Source organism: Macrobrachium nipponense, chromosome 2, assembly GCF_015104395.2.
Source record: "Macrobrachium nipponense isolate FS-2020 chromosome 2, ASM1510439v2, whole genome shotgun sequence".
In the NCBI taxonomy this organism is placed as follows: Eukaryota; Metazoa; Arthropoda; class Malacostraca; order Decapoda; family Palaemonidae; genus Macrobrachium; species Macrobrachium nipponense.
In genome coordinates, this window is record NC_087201.1 from 33,727,657 (window position 1) to 33,742,397 (window position 14,741).

Below are 14,741 nucleotides of genomic sequence, written 5' to 3' on the forward strand. Positions count from 1 at the left end.
TCAAAAATGGATATTAAACTTTTAGGAAGAATGAGCAGTTTCAAAAATGGATATTAACCTAGGATGATAAACAAAGTTCAAGAAGGATATTTTTAACCTAGGAAGATAAACAGTTTTAAGAATGGATATTAACCTAGGAGATTAAACCATTTCAAGAATGGATATTAACCTGAGAAAGATAAAACAGGTTTTCAAGAAATGGATAATAAACCTAGGAAGGAAAAACAGTTTCAAGAAATGGATATTAACCTAGGAAAGGTAAACCCAGTGTTCAAGAATGGAGATTAAACCTAGGAAGGTAAACAGTTTAAAAAACTGACATTAAACATAAGGAAGGATAAAACAGTTTTCAGTAATGGATATTAACCTAGGAAGGAACGGTAAACAGTTTTATTTAAAAAATGGATATTAACCTAGGAAGATAAACAGTTTCAAGAATGGATATTAACGTAGGAAGATAAACAGTTTCAAGAATTGATATTATTCTAGGAAGATAAACAGTTTCAAGAATGGATATTAACCTAGTGTAAGGACAACGCTTATTCATAATTTTCTCTGTATATAATTCATCATTCGCGTTGTTTCTTTTACTTCCCCCTGAGAGAGCATTTCAGCGGGCTTTCCGTCAGTGTATAAAGCTTGTATACCACATATTGTGTACTTTTATATTTTGTATTTTATGTCTCTCAAGAAACACAAATCGGGTCTCGCCGACCCACTTTTACTCTCTCGCGGGTCGGTGACCACATTTCCGTCCGCATGCTGTATATTTATATTTCCCTTCCCGACTGTAATAAAAATCAGTACACTTCTACCTGCCTCTTTGTCCACCTCTCACAACTGGTGACCCCGGAGTGACGGTGACCCAAAGCGGTTTTGGCTCAGCCATTAAGGGACTCACTACCGACGCTCACCTTCAGAGATCTTTAACGGACTCATACGGCGCCTCAGTATAGATCTCTGAGATCTTTAACGGACTCCATACGGAGCCTCAGTATTAGATCTCTGAAAGCTCCTACCGTGGAAATAACCAACGCCTCTAACGGACTAAATACGGCATACCTGCCCAAGGTGTGTTCAGGCGTTTCCTCAAACGGTTTGGACCCGCCATTCACGACTCTGTCGACCGTTTTTTGTGAGAGAGGACAATGGGCGCAAACAGTACCTCGCGGGAAACCTCGCGGGAAACCCGGGCCTCCCCCGCCCCAGCGACGGACTCTGACACAGCGGCCGCTCAAGCTGTCAAATTGCCCCCCTTCACAACGGCTGACCCGTCTTCCTGGCTCTTCCGAGCCGAAGGGCAATTCCGGATCGCGGGGCTCACAAACCAGAAAGTGCTGCCAACCGGGATGACCTCGTCGCAGCGGCTCTCCCGACAGAGGTGTTCGACCGAATATCTAACTGGCTGACCGGTCGAGCACGAATCGGACTTGTCACGCTCGACGAGATAAAAGAAAGGCTCTTGACAGCCTATTCCGTGCCTATCGCTGAAAGGGCCGCCCGCGCCCTCGACCTAGTCGCGAACCCCATGCGCGGCGCCGACACCCAAGATGCCTGGGACACTGTGATGGGCCTCGTCCGTCTGCCCGAAATAGGCCCCGACGGAAAAAAGGTAGAGATCAGCCTGAGCCGCGAAATATTCCTGCGGCAACTCGAGCCGGACGTCCGAAAGCAGCTGACCGACGCGTACACCCTAGAGGACGACGAACTACTAGAGAAGGCAAAGAAGCTGACGTTGTCGAACAATGCAGCGAAGCTCGCCGCCCCCCCCGATCCTCCGTGTGCCTGGCCGCAGAGAAGGAAGAAGACGACGACGACCCAACGCAAGAGATCGGCGCCGTATCCCAAGGGAAGTCCTCCCACACGCAGCGAGGTGAAAACTCCTGGTGCCGCTTCCACCGGAGGTTCGGGAGATTCGCCAGGAGGTGCGAAAGCCTTTGCACCTTCCAACAGTAAAAAAAACGGCGACGGCAAACAAAACCAAGGCCGCCCGTGGCAACGGCCGCGTCGGAACCACACACGTAGGGTTCTACGTCCGCGACGCGATCTCCGGCCGGAGGATGTGGTGGATACGGGGGCAATGCACTCGATATTCCGCCGTCAGGAAAAGACCGTAGCCGCGAGCCCGACAAAACAACCTCCCTCGTCGCCGCAAACGGGACCCCCATCCGTTCCTACGGCACGAAGCCCCTCGAGATATCCATCTTGGGGCGAAACTACGTCTGGGAATTCACAATCGCGGACGTCAGGATCCCGCTACTGGGGGCAGACTTCCTGGCGCAGAACGGCCTCCTGGTGGACGTGGGCAGCAAACGCCTCCTCGACACGGGGACATGCCTTTCCCTTCCACTGGCAGCAGGCCCGGGCGCCCCTACAATTTGTACCATCGCCCCCCACAAATACGGCAACCTCCTGCAGGAGTTCCCCGAAGTCTTCAAGCCGGAACTTCGTCAGGCGGCAGGGACGCCGCCCAAGCACGGGATATTCCACCACAACAACTAATATCACGCACCCGAGGGCGCCTCCGCCGTCCAGCTCGCTTCCGCGAGTGACTACCCGAAGTACAAAGAAGTCAGCCAACAATCATACCTAATTATTGTCTTAGGGGGGGAGTATTTGTAAGGACAACGCTTATTCATAATTTTCTCTGTATATAATTCATCATTCGCGTTGTTCTTACTTCCCCCTGAGAGAGCATTCAGCGGGCTTTCCGTCAGTGTATAAAGCTTGTATAACCACATATTGTGTACTTTTATATTTTGTATTTTATGTCTCTCAAGAAACACAAATCGGGTCTCGCCGACCCACTTTTACTCTCTCGCGGGTCGGTGACCACATTTCCGTCCGCATGCTGTATATTTATATTTCCCTTGACTGTAATAAAAATCAGTACACTTCTACCTGCCTCTTTGTCCACCTCTCACACTAGGAAGATAAACAGTTTCAAGAATTTATATTAACCTAGGAAGGTAAATAGTTTCAAGAATGGATATTAACCTAGTAAGATGAACAGTTTCAAGAATTATATTAATCTAGGGAGGTAAATTGTTTCAAGTATGGATATTAACCTAGGAAGACAAACAGTTTCAAGAATGATATTAATCTAGGAAGGTAAACATTTTCAAGAATGGATATTAACCTAGGAAGATAAACAGTTTCAAGACTGGATATTAACCTAGGAAGATAAACAGTTTCAAGAATGGATAATATCCTAGGAAGATAAAAAGTTTAAAGAATGGATATTAACCTAGGAAGAAAAACAGTTTCAAGAATGATATTAATCTAGGAAGATAAACAGTTTCAAGAATGGATATTAACCTAGGAAGGTAAACAGTTTAAAAAATGGACATTAACATAGGAAGATAAACAGTCTTCATAAGGATATTAACCCTAGAAGGAGGTAAACAGTTTCAAGAATGGATATTACCTAGGAAGATAAAGTTTCAAGACTGACGGATATTAACCTAGGAAGGATAAACAATTACCCAAGGAAGGGATATTAAAAATCTAGGAAGATTTAAACAGTTTAAAGAATGGATATTAAACTTAGAAGAATAAACAGTTTCAAGGAATGGAATAACCTAGGAAGGGAAAAACAGCTTCCAAAGAATTGGATTTATTAACCTTAGGAAGGTAAACAGTTTAAAAAATGGACATAACATAGGATGATAAACTTAAGTTTCAATAAGGATATTAACCATCGATGAAGGTAAATAGGTCTCAAAGAATAGATATTAACCAAAGGAAAGAGGAACATTTTCAAAAATTGAAATTATGTATAGGAAGATAAACAGTTTCAAGCAAGGAATGGATTTAACCTAGAGGATAAACAGTTTTCAAGACGAATGGGATATTAACCTAGGAAGGTAAATAGTTTCAAGAATGGATATTAATGTAGGAAGGTAAACAGTTTTAAGAATGGATATTAACCTAGGAAGGTAAACAGTTTCAAGAATGGATATTAACCTAGGAAGATAAACAGTTTAAAGAATGGATATTAACCTAGGAAGATAAACAGTTTCAAGAATGGATATTAACCCAGGAATATAAACAGTTTCAAGAATGGATATTAACCTAGAAAGATAAACAGTTTCAAGAATGGATATTAACCTAGGAAGATAAAGTTTCAAGAATGGATATTAACCTAGGAAGATAAACAGTTTCAGGAATGGATATTAACTTGGGAAGATAAATTGTTTCAAGAATGGATATTAACCTAGTAAGATGAACAGTTTCAAGAATGGATATTAACCTAGGAAGATAAACAGTTTCAAGAATGGATATTAACCTAGGAAGATAAACAGTTTCAAGAATGGATATTAACCTAGGAAGATAAACAGTTTCAAGAATGGATATTAACCTAGGAAGGTAAACAGTTTCAAGAATGGATATTAACCTAGGAAGATAAACAGTTTCAAGAATGGATATTAATCTAGGAAGGTAAACAGTTTCAAGAATGGATATTAACCTTGGAAGATAAACAAATTCAAGAATGGGTATTAACCAAGGAAGATGAACAGTTTCAAGAATGGATATCAACCTAGGAAGATGAACAGTTTCAAGAATGGATATTAACCTAGGAAGATGAACAGTTTCAAGAATGGATATTAACCTTGGAAGATGAACAGTTTCAAGAATGGATATTAACCTAGGAAGATGAACAGTTTCAAGAATGGATATTAACCAAGGAAGATGAACAGTTTCAAGAATGGACATTAACATAGGAAGATGAACAGTTTCAAGAATGGATATTAGCATAGGAAGATAAACTTAGGAAGATAAACAGTTTCAATAGTAGATATTAACCTAGGAAGGTAAATAGTCTCAAGAATGGATATAAACCCAGGAAGATAAACAAAAACAAAAATTTCTAATTCAATGGTCCAATGGAACAAAACCTAGGGAGGTAAATAGTTTTTCAAGAAATGGATAATTGACCTGATGGAAGACAAACAGTTTCAAGAATGATATTAATCGAAGTGGCAAGGTAAACAGTTTTCAAGATAAAATGGTATATTAACCTAGGAAGGAATAAACAGTTTTTCCATTTCCAAGAACTGGATATGAACCTAGGAAGATAAACAGTTTTCAAGACAATGGATAATTATCCTAGGAAGATACAAACAGTTTAAAGAATGGATATTAACCTAGTGAAGATAAACAACCTTTTCAAGAATGATATTAACCTAGGAACGATAAACCAGTTTCAAGAATGGATATTTTAACCTAGGAAGGTAAACAGTTTAAAAATGGACATTAACATAGGAAGGAATAAAAAAAAAAAACAAAAACCAGTTTCAATAACTTGGATAATTAACCTAGGAAGTTAAACAGTTTTCAAGAATTGGATATTATCCTATGGAAAGATAAACAGTTTAAAAGAATGGATAATTAACCTAGGAAGATAAACAGTTTCAAGAATGGATATTAACCTGAGCAAGGGACAAACAGTTTTTCAAGAATGGATATAACCTAGGACGTGGTAAACAGTTTTAAAAAATGGACCATTATCATAGGAAGATAAACAGTTTCATTTTCAATACAATTGGTATTAACCTAGGAAGGTAAACAGTTTTCAAGAATAAGATATTAACCTATGGAAGATAAACGTTCATGAATGGATGATTAACCTAGGAAGATAAAGAGTTTCAAGAATGGATATTAAGCTAGGAAGGAATAAACGTTCAAGAATGGATATTAACCTAGGAAGATAAACAGTTTCAAGAATGGGATATCACCTAGGAAGGTAAATAGTTTAAAAATGGACATGAACATAGAAAGATAAACAGTTTCAAGAATGGATATTAGCATAGGAAGATAAACTTAGGAAGATAAACAGCTTCAATAATAGATATCAACCTACGAAGGTAAATAGTCTCAAGAATAGATATTAACCTAGGAAGATGAACATTTTCAAAAATTGAAATTAATATAGGAAGATAAACAGTTTCAAGAATGGATATTAAACCTAGGGAAGAGAAAACAGTTTCAAGAATGGATAACCTTAAGGAAAACGGTAACCGTTTCAAAAGGAATAAGGATATAAACAGTTTCAAGAATTGGATTATTAACCTAGGGAAGGTAAAACAGTTTCAAGAATGGATATTAATGTAGGAAGGTAAACAGTTTCAATGGAACCAATCAAGGAATGGATATTAACCTTTAGGAATGGTAAACATTTCAAGAATGGATATACTGGATGATGAAACAGTTTAAAGAATGGATATTAACCTAGGAAGATAAAGTTTCAAGAATGGATATTATTTCAGGAAGGAAGATAAACAGTTTCAAGAATGATAAGATAACTAGAAAGATAAACAGTTTCAAGAATGGATATTAACCTAGGAAGATAAAGTTTCAAGAATGGATATTAACCTAGGAAGATAAACAGTTTCAGGAATGGTATATAACGTTGGGAAGATAATAGTTTCAAGAATGGTATATTAACTAATGTAAGATGAACAGTTTTCAAGAATGGATATTACCTATGGAAGATAAACAGTTTCAAGAATGGATTATTAACCTAGAAGATCAAACAGTTTCAAGAATGGGATGTTAACCTAGGAAGATAAACAGTTTCAAGAAAATAGAGGTGATTAACTAGGAAGGTTAACCTAAACAGTTCAATGGATATTAACCTAGGAAGATAAACAGTTTCAAGAATGGATATTAACCTAGGAAGGTAAACAGTTTCAAGAATGGATATTAACCTAGGAAGATAAACAGTTTCAAGAATGGATATTAACTAGGAAATGAACAGTTTCAAGAATGGATTTACCTTGGAAGATGAACATTTCAAGAATGGATATTACCTGAAGAAGATGAACAGTTTTCAAGAATGGATATTGAACAAGGAAGATAAGTAAACAGTTTCAAGAATGGTATTAACCTAGGAAGATGAACAGTTTCAAGAATGGTGGATAAACAGTAGGAAGTATGAACAGTTTCAAGAATGGATATTAACCTAGGAAAGATGAACAGTTTCAAGAATGGATATTAACCTGGAAGATACCTGGACCTGACATTTAACTAAGAATGGAGTATTAAACCTAGGAAGATGAACAGTTTCAAGAATGGATATTAACCAAGGAAGATGGAACCTTTTTCAAGAATGGATATTAAACCTAGGAAGATGAACAGTTTTCAAGAATGGATATTAACCTTAGGAAGATAAACAGTTTCAGAATGGATATCAACCTAGGAAGATGAAACAAGGTTCAATAATCGGATGGATTAACACTAGGAATGAACAGTTTCAAGGAATTGGATTTAAACCTAGAAAGATGAACAGTTTCAAGAATGGATATTAACCTAGGAAGATGAACAGTTTTCAAGAATGGATATTAACCTAGGAAGATGAACAGTTTTCAGAATGGATATTAACTTGGAAAAAACAGTTCAAGAAGGATATTAACCTAAGATGAACAGTTTTAAAGAATGTATTACCCTTGGAAGGATAAACAGTTTTTCAAGAATGGATATAACTAGGAGATGAACAGTTTCAAGAATGGATATTAACCTAGGAAGATAACAGTTTTCAAGAATGGATATAACCTAGGAAAGGAACAGTTTCAAGAATGATATAACCCTAGGAGTGAAGCGAACAAAAGAACGTTTCAAGATGGATATCAACCCTGAGGAAGATGGAACAGTTTTCAAGAATGGATATTAACCTAGGAAGATGAAACATTTCAAGAAACTGGTTTCAACCTAGGAAGATGGAATAGTTTTAAGATGGATATTTTAACCTAGGGAAGATAAACAGTTCCAATAATGGGATATAACCTAGGTAAGATGAACAGTTTCAAGAATGGATTATTACCCTAGGAAGATGAACAGTTTCAAGAATGGATATTAACCTAGGAAGATGAACAGTTTCAAGAATGGATATTAACCTAGGAAGATGAACAGTTTCAAGAATGGATATTAACCTAGGAAGATGAACAGTTTCAAGAATGGATATTAACCTAGGAAGGGAAACGTCAAAGAAGGATATTTTCAACCTAGGGAAGGGAAACAGTTTTTTAAGATGGAATACCTAGGAAGATGAACAGTTTTAAGAATGGATATTAACCTAGGAAGATAAACAGTTTCAATAATGGATATCAACCTAGGAAGATGAACAGTTTCAAGAATGGATATTAACCTAGGAAGATGAACAGTTTCAAGAATGGATATTAACCTAGGGAGATGAACAGTTTCAAGAATGGATATTAACCTAGGAAGATGAACAGTTTCAAGAATGGATATTAGTATAGGAAGGTAAACAGTTTCAAGAATGGATATTAACTTTGGAAGATAAGCAGTTTCAAGAATGGATATTAGCCTAGGAAGGTAAACAGTGTTAAGAATGGATATCAATCTAGGAAGATAAACAGTTTCAAGAATGGATATTAGCATAGGAAGATAAACAGTTTCAAGAATGGTTATCAACCTACAATGATAAACAGTTTCAAGAATGGATATCAACATAGGAAGATAAATAGTTTCAAGAATGGATATCAACCTAAGAAGATAAATAGTTTCAAGAATGTATATTAATATAGGATGCCCGATAAAGAAAACGGAGTGGTTATACAAAACAGAGAAAAAGCTATATTTATAAAATGTAGACAATATTCACTGACTATGCTAGATTGAAGAAAGTTCCCCTAGCAGATTCTTTTCACCTAATACTTGCTAAATGGAGTCAAAATAAAACAGATTCCATGTTGTTCTTGACAAAGATTGGGAATACCTACAAACATGGACATTCCAAACACTAATCCAGCGGATGCTTCCAGGGATTACAGTAATTTAAGACTGCCAAAAATCCACAAACCTAATGTTCCTTTAAGCCCAGTGTTGGCGACCTAAGTTCCTTTCAATAATGACATCAAAAACTCTTCAGACCTGATAGATGGCCACCATCCAGATTTCCATCCATTTCAACATCACAACATCTAAGCATAAATGACAAATTGTATATTTAATTCTATTTGCCACAAAGGCAGCAATTCCTAGTCAGTACGTATTGGCATATCATTAAGTTTGGATTTCCAGCACAAAGAGGATCTTCTGATGGCTTATTACGTTCTCAACGCAGTACTTTGCCCTTTAGAAGAGGTATAGTGTAATTAAATCATTTAACCTGGTTCATCAGATAGTGACGTTTAAGTATGGTTTATCTAACATGACATTAAGCTGTCCCAGTTTTTGATGGAATTTAATATCGATCTCACTAAGCAGTAGTAAGATATAGGCCATATGTCAGACTGATATCTCCTTTATGCTACTCTGACCTTTCATTATTAGTATCAGGTGGAATACAAATTACTCTGTAGAAACATACACACACGTATATATAGTCACTCAGCCATAACACTTGGCCAGATTCAGCGCTTAGTCCCTTGAAGTAAGAGTGGTAAGCCTAGGTTCTACCTGTTATTTATTCCCTTCGTGTCTAGCGTCACTCCATTGCTAATTTCCACTGTGTTGACTGGTCGCGTTTCTTTCTCGTTTCCTTTGTGTACATGAAAATACCCAGCACAGGCATTTTATACCATTCCATTCTTATAGAAATAACAATTTAACTTGTAGCACTATCAATTTGAGATAGATGAGTTTCTCGGAACGAGATTTTTAGGAATGAAGAGTAAGTGTATCGAGAGGCAGGTTCTTGAGGCATATTTATCAGAGGAATTACTCTTCCATTTTATATGTGGTAGCCCTGCGGCCCCTCCCAATGGTGCTTAGATGGATGGAACATAGAGTTTAGGCCAAGTACTGGGACCCGTGAAGTCATTCAGCGCTGAAAAGGATATTGACAGCAAAAGGTATGAGAGATGTAGTAGGGGGAGAACCTTGTAATTGCAATAGAGCGTATATCACTGAAGTGGCGATCCCCCTGCCTAACGTGTGACCTCGAGCGGCCATATTGAAAGGTCTCGGTCCAGCTCATGGTACTATACTTTATTACTTTTATTATTTTTATTACTACTATTATTTTTATCTGTTTATTATTATCATTAGCTTATCACTATTAATAATATTAAATATTATTTTTACTACCGGCATATTATTATTATTATTATATTACTGGATCCAATTTCACAGAGAAAAATTACTTTACAAAAACAGGTTAGCCTAAGCACTCCAACCATTGTGACCAAGGCCTAAGCATCTGCTGTTGGATCTAATCAGTGTCTAGCATAAATAGTTCCTGTAAATTACGGTACAGTAATGTACAATCACTAAACACTAACATTCACAATGCGCTTTCACTAACTAAACACTCACAGTTACTATACACCACTCAATAACAGTAAACACTCACTGGATAGTCAACAATCACTAAGCACTCACAATACACTAAACGCTCACTAAGCACTCACTATATACTCACTATACCTCAAACACTCAGTAAACATTCACTAAACACTCACTTAATCCTAATCATTCATTAAACACTAAACAATCACTAAGCATTCACTAAGCACTGAGTATGCACTAAACATCCACTAAGTACTCGCTATACACTGAACACTCACCAAAAATTCACTAAGCATTCAGCATACACTTAATACCCACTAAACGCTAAATGCTCATTAAACACTCATTAAACAGTGAATGAACAGCCACCCATCACTCACTAAAGACAAAGTAAACACTTACACACTAAATATTCACTAAACAAACACACATAAGGCATTTATTAAAAACTCACTAAACATTCACTGAATACTTACTAAACATTCACTAAACCCTAAGCACTCACTGAATGCTTATGCACTAAACATTCTTTAAACACTAACATTCACAAAACATTTTCACTAAACTCTAAACACTAACTAAACATATTTACACACTAAACATTCATTCACTAAACATTAACATGCATTAAACCTTCACTAAACCTTAAACCCTCACTAAACACTTAGCACACTAAACATTCACTAAACTCTAAACATTTGCTAAACATTCACTGAATGCTTATGCACTTAACATTTGTTTAACACTAACATTCACATAGCATTTCACTCAACTCTAAACGCTCACTGAATACTTACTCTAACATTCACTAAACTCTCATTGATTACTTACACACTAAACATTCACAATAAATTCATTAAAACTCTAAAGGCTAACTAAACATTCACTGCATACTTGCATAATAAAGATTCAATAACATTCACCAAACACTAAACATTCAGTACACATTCGCTAACCCTAAACTAAACATTTACTCATAAACATTCACTAAACACTTACTCACTAAACCCTGAAAATTTGGTAAACACTTACTCATTAAACATTAACAATAAAAAAAATTCACAATCGCATTAATCCCTGTTCAATTTATGGGTTAACAGACCTTTGAAAATGGCAGCAAGGCTTTGCAACTCCACCCTGGTGGAAGACCACCGAACTACGTAGTATTGGTATAGAGATCGCAACTCCAGGTATATTGGTTCTACGCTGATTCGCCATGATTAGTACTAGCCCACTGGGGGTCAGATGCCCCTAAAGTAACCACGGGTTGCTGTTGTTTGAGATCAAGCTGGCCTTATGACAGCATGGGCTCTTGCTCATACAGCTGCCCGTAATCTTTTAGTACTAGCCTCTCGGGAATCAAATGTGGTAAAATGCCCTTAGGGACACTTGACCCAAGATGAGCTAGTACTAAACATGGCAAAACAGTATAGAAACATGCAGGTAGACCGCCTACTAAAGTAGGTTAGTACTAAACACGGGGAAACAGTGTAGAAGCACGCAGGTAGACCGCCTACTAAAGTAGCACCGATAATTGTTAGGAGAGGGTGGAAAGCAAGAAAGAGAATATGAACGGAGGTACAGTAAAGGGAATGAAAGAAGTTGCAGCTAGGGGCCAAAGGGACGATGCAAAGAGCCTTAAGTTAATGCCTACAGTGCACCACGTGAAGATGCTCTTAATAATTCACAGACATGATACATGGGAAAGATGAGTATGCCAGGCGTGTTTGTCCTTGCTTATTATTTTAAAATTAGAGCAACTTGATTACATGCTTGTATTTAACTTGACTTCTGTATCTGTGTCTGTCTGTTTAGGTCAAATCTTGTAACCCAGTTTTCGATCTGAAGTTTGCCCGGTTACTCAATCCCGGTGACGATCCAACCTTACATGATCAGTAGGTCAGTAGTGACCTCTAGTGACCCTACTGTGACCTCTCCCAGTATCTCAGGATTTATATGAAACTCTTCAGATTTTTCATACCTTCTTTGACTCGGTAGAATCAGTTAATAAATCTACGGATTTTTAAAGCTTGGCAAAGTATACGATGACATCAGTAAAAAAGTATGAATTAAAAAAACTGATATCAAAATGCACTAAAAAGTGCAAAATATTTTCTTGAGACACACCAGGATTTTCTTACACCAGGATTGATTGATTGAGGTCACTGTAGGATCACTAAAGGTCACTGCTGTCCCACTGATCATGCAATTTGTATTGTCATTGGGACTGAATAACCATGCAAAATGTCAAGTCCGTCAGACAAAATGAATAAGTCAAAAATTGAGTTACAAGTTTTGACCCAAACAGACAGGTGCAGAAGTCAATTTAAATAAGGATATATAAAAAAGAGAGGAAGAGAGCGAGAGTGACAGACAAAGACAAAGAAAGGGAGATTTCATTGTACCTAAATGTTACGGACATTTCGTGATCACGATCAATTGTAATCTGCGATCCCTGAACCACATATCCCGGACATTTTCTGAAGCCCTTTTAGTATTCCCGTCTCTTCAAAGACAGCTTGAAGTCTGCTAATTCATCACTTAAGACGGAAAAGGAATTTTCATTTAAAGGTGGCATTTTGCTAATTAAGAACTAAATTTCCCACGGTGATCCCTCATAAATGTTAGACTCCATCCACAGCTCGACGAACTTTGTTTGATGTGACGTCAGAAGTGGGAAAAGTCAGAACCTTGGCAGTTGTTTCTCTGCTTCTGATGCCGTTATCCCCACAACTATCTCTATGCCAAGATGTCGGTGGCCTCGATCCATCTGTTCCAGCCATTCCCATTAAAAGTATCTTCCTCTACTACACCATTCTTCTCAGAAATCTCCTTCGCTTTATCGCATCACATAATATTTTGCTTCCCTCTTGATGTTCTACCCCTAACAAGGTCCACCCAAGCGCCCTTCACTCCTTAACTCTGTTTCTTCTCTCAGCCGTACCACATTCCTATACCATCTCAGTCTCGACTCGGTAGTAATCTTGACCACCACATCACTTCTAATTTCTTTATGTTCTAGCCTCTTACACAGCAAGATCCCCCGGGATTACCTAAGCATCTTCATTTATCTTCGTTCTAGCCTCTATTCCTCGCCCTTTCTTAGTGCCCATACATCACCATGGGTCAGTCTACAGGCAATAGATAATTTTCAGTTATTTGGCAGTCTTAAGCAACACACTCCCCTGCCACCTCCCTCCAGCTTTCTTCATTTTACTTTCCTCCTCAGCTTCACCCCCTCCTTCTTGGCTTAAAGTAGATCCTTAGCACTGGAAACTCCATCTAATTTGAATCTAGGCCTCTTCTATACAGCTTAAATGACCGTCTCCTCCCTTCCCGCTGGATACCATGCTCGCCTACCAATCTGGCGGTCTGGAGTTCGATGTACCGTTCAGCCAATGCGGAATGAGAGCAACTTATTTCTGGTGATAGAAATTCATTTCTCGATATAATAATGTGGTTCGGATCCCACAATATACTGTGGGTCCCGTAGCTACGAAACCAACTGGCTCTTAGCCATGTAAAAAATATCTAATCCTTTGGGCCAGCCCTAGGAGACCTGTTAATCAGTTTAGTGGTCTGGTGAAACTAAGATAAGCCAAGAGATTCCTGCCAGTATCTAAGTTCCTCATCGGACGAGTGGGTTGAGTACTCGCCTACCAGTCTGGTAGCCCGAGTTCGCTCCTGACTGCCGCCAATGCGGAACTTGAGGAATTTACTTCTGGGGATTAGAAATTCATTAGTCTATTCAATGTCAAATATAAAAAATTCCTCTGGGGATTAGAAATTCATTTGTCTATTCAATGTCAAATATAAAAACAGAATAAGCCCTGGGGCAACTAAAGCCTTTCAGCGCTGAAACGTAAATTGACGGTGAAAGGTTTGAAAAGTGTAGTAACAGGAGGAAAACCTCAAAGCAGTCGCACTATGGAATAATAGTTATGAGATGGAGGACAGTAAGATGGAAGAAAGAAAACATGAAAGGAGGTACAGTAAAAGGAATGAAAGTAGCTGCAGCTAGGGGCTGAAGGGATACTGCAAAGAACCTCAAGTTATGCCTACATTGCACCGCATGAGGTGCACTGACGGCACAACCCCCCTATGGGATCTATTTAATGTGGTTCGGATCCTACAATAGGCTGTGGGTCCCGTTGCTAAGTAACCAATTGGTTCCTAGCCATGTCAAAATATCTAATCCCTCGGGCCAGCCCTAGGAGAGCTGTTAATCAGCTCAGTGGGCTGGTTAAACTAAGATGTTTTTTTATATATAAAGAAGTACCCTGCCACTCTCTTACCCTTCTTTGCAACACTTCGTAATCCCTTCACCCAATACTTCCATAATCAAAGCAAACACAACTTTAACTTCACACTCTCCTGTTTTGCTGGTATTACTTCTGCCCGTGTTCTTTCATGCCTTATTTCAACCACTCTAACCAGTTTTTCTGACCCTTTCGTCTTCCTTAAACACCTTAACACTAACCAACACCGCC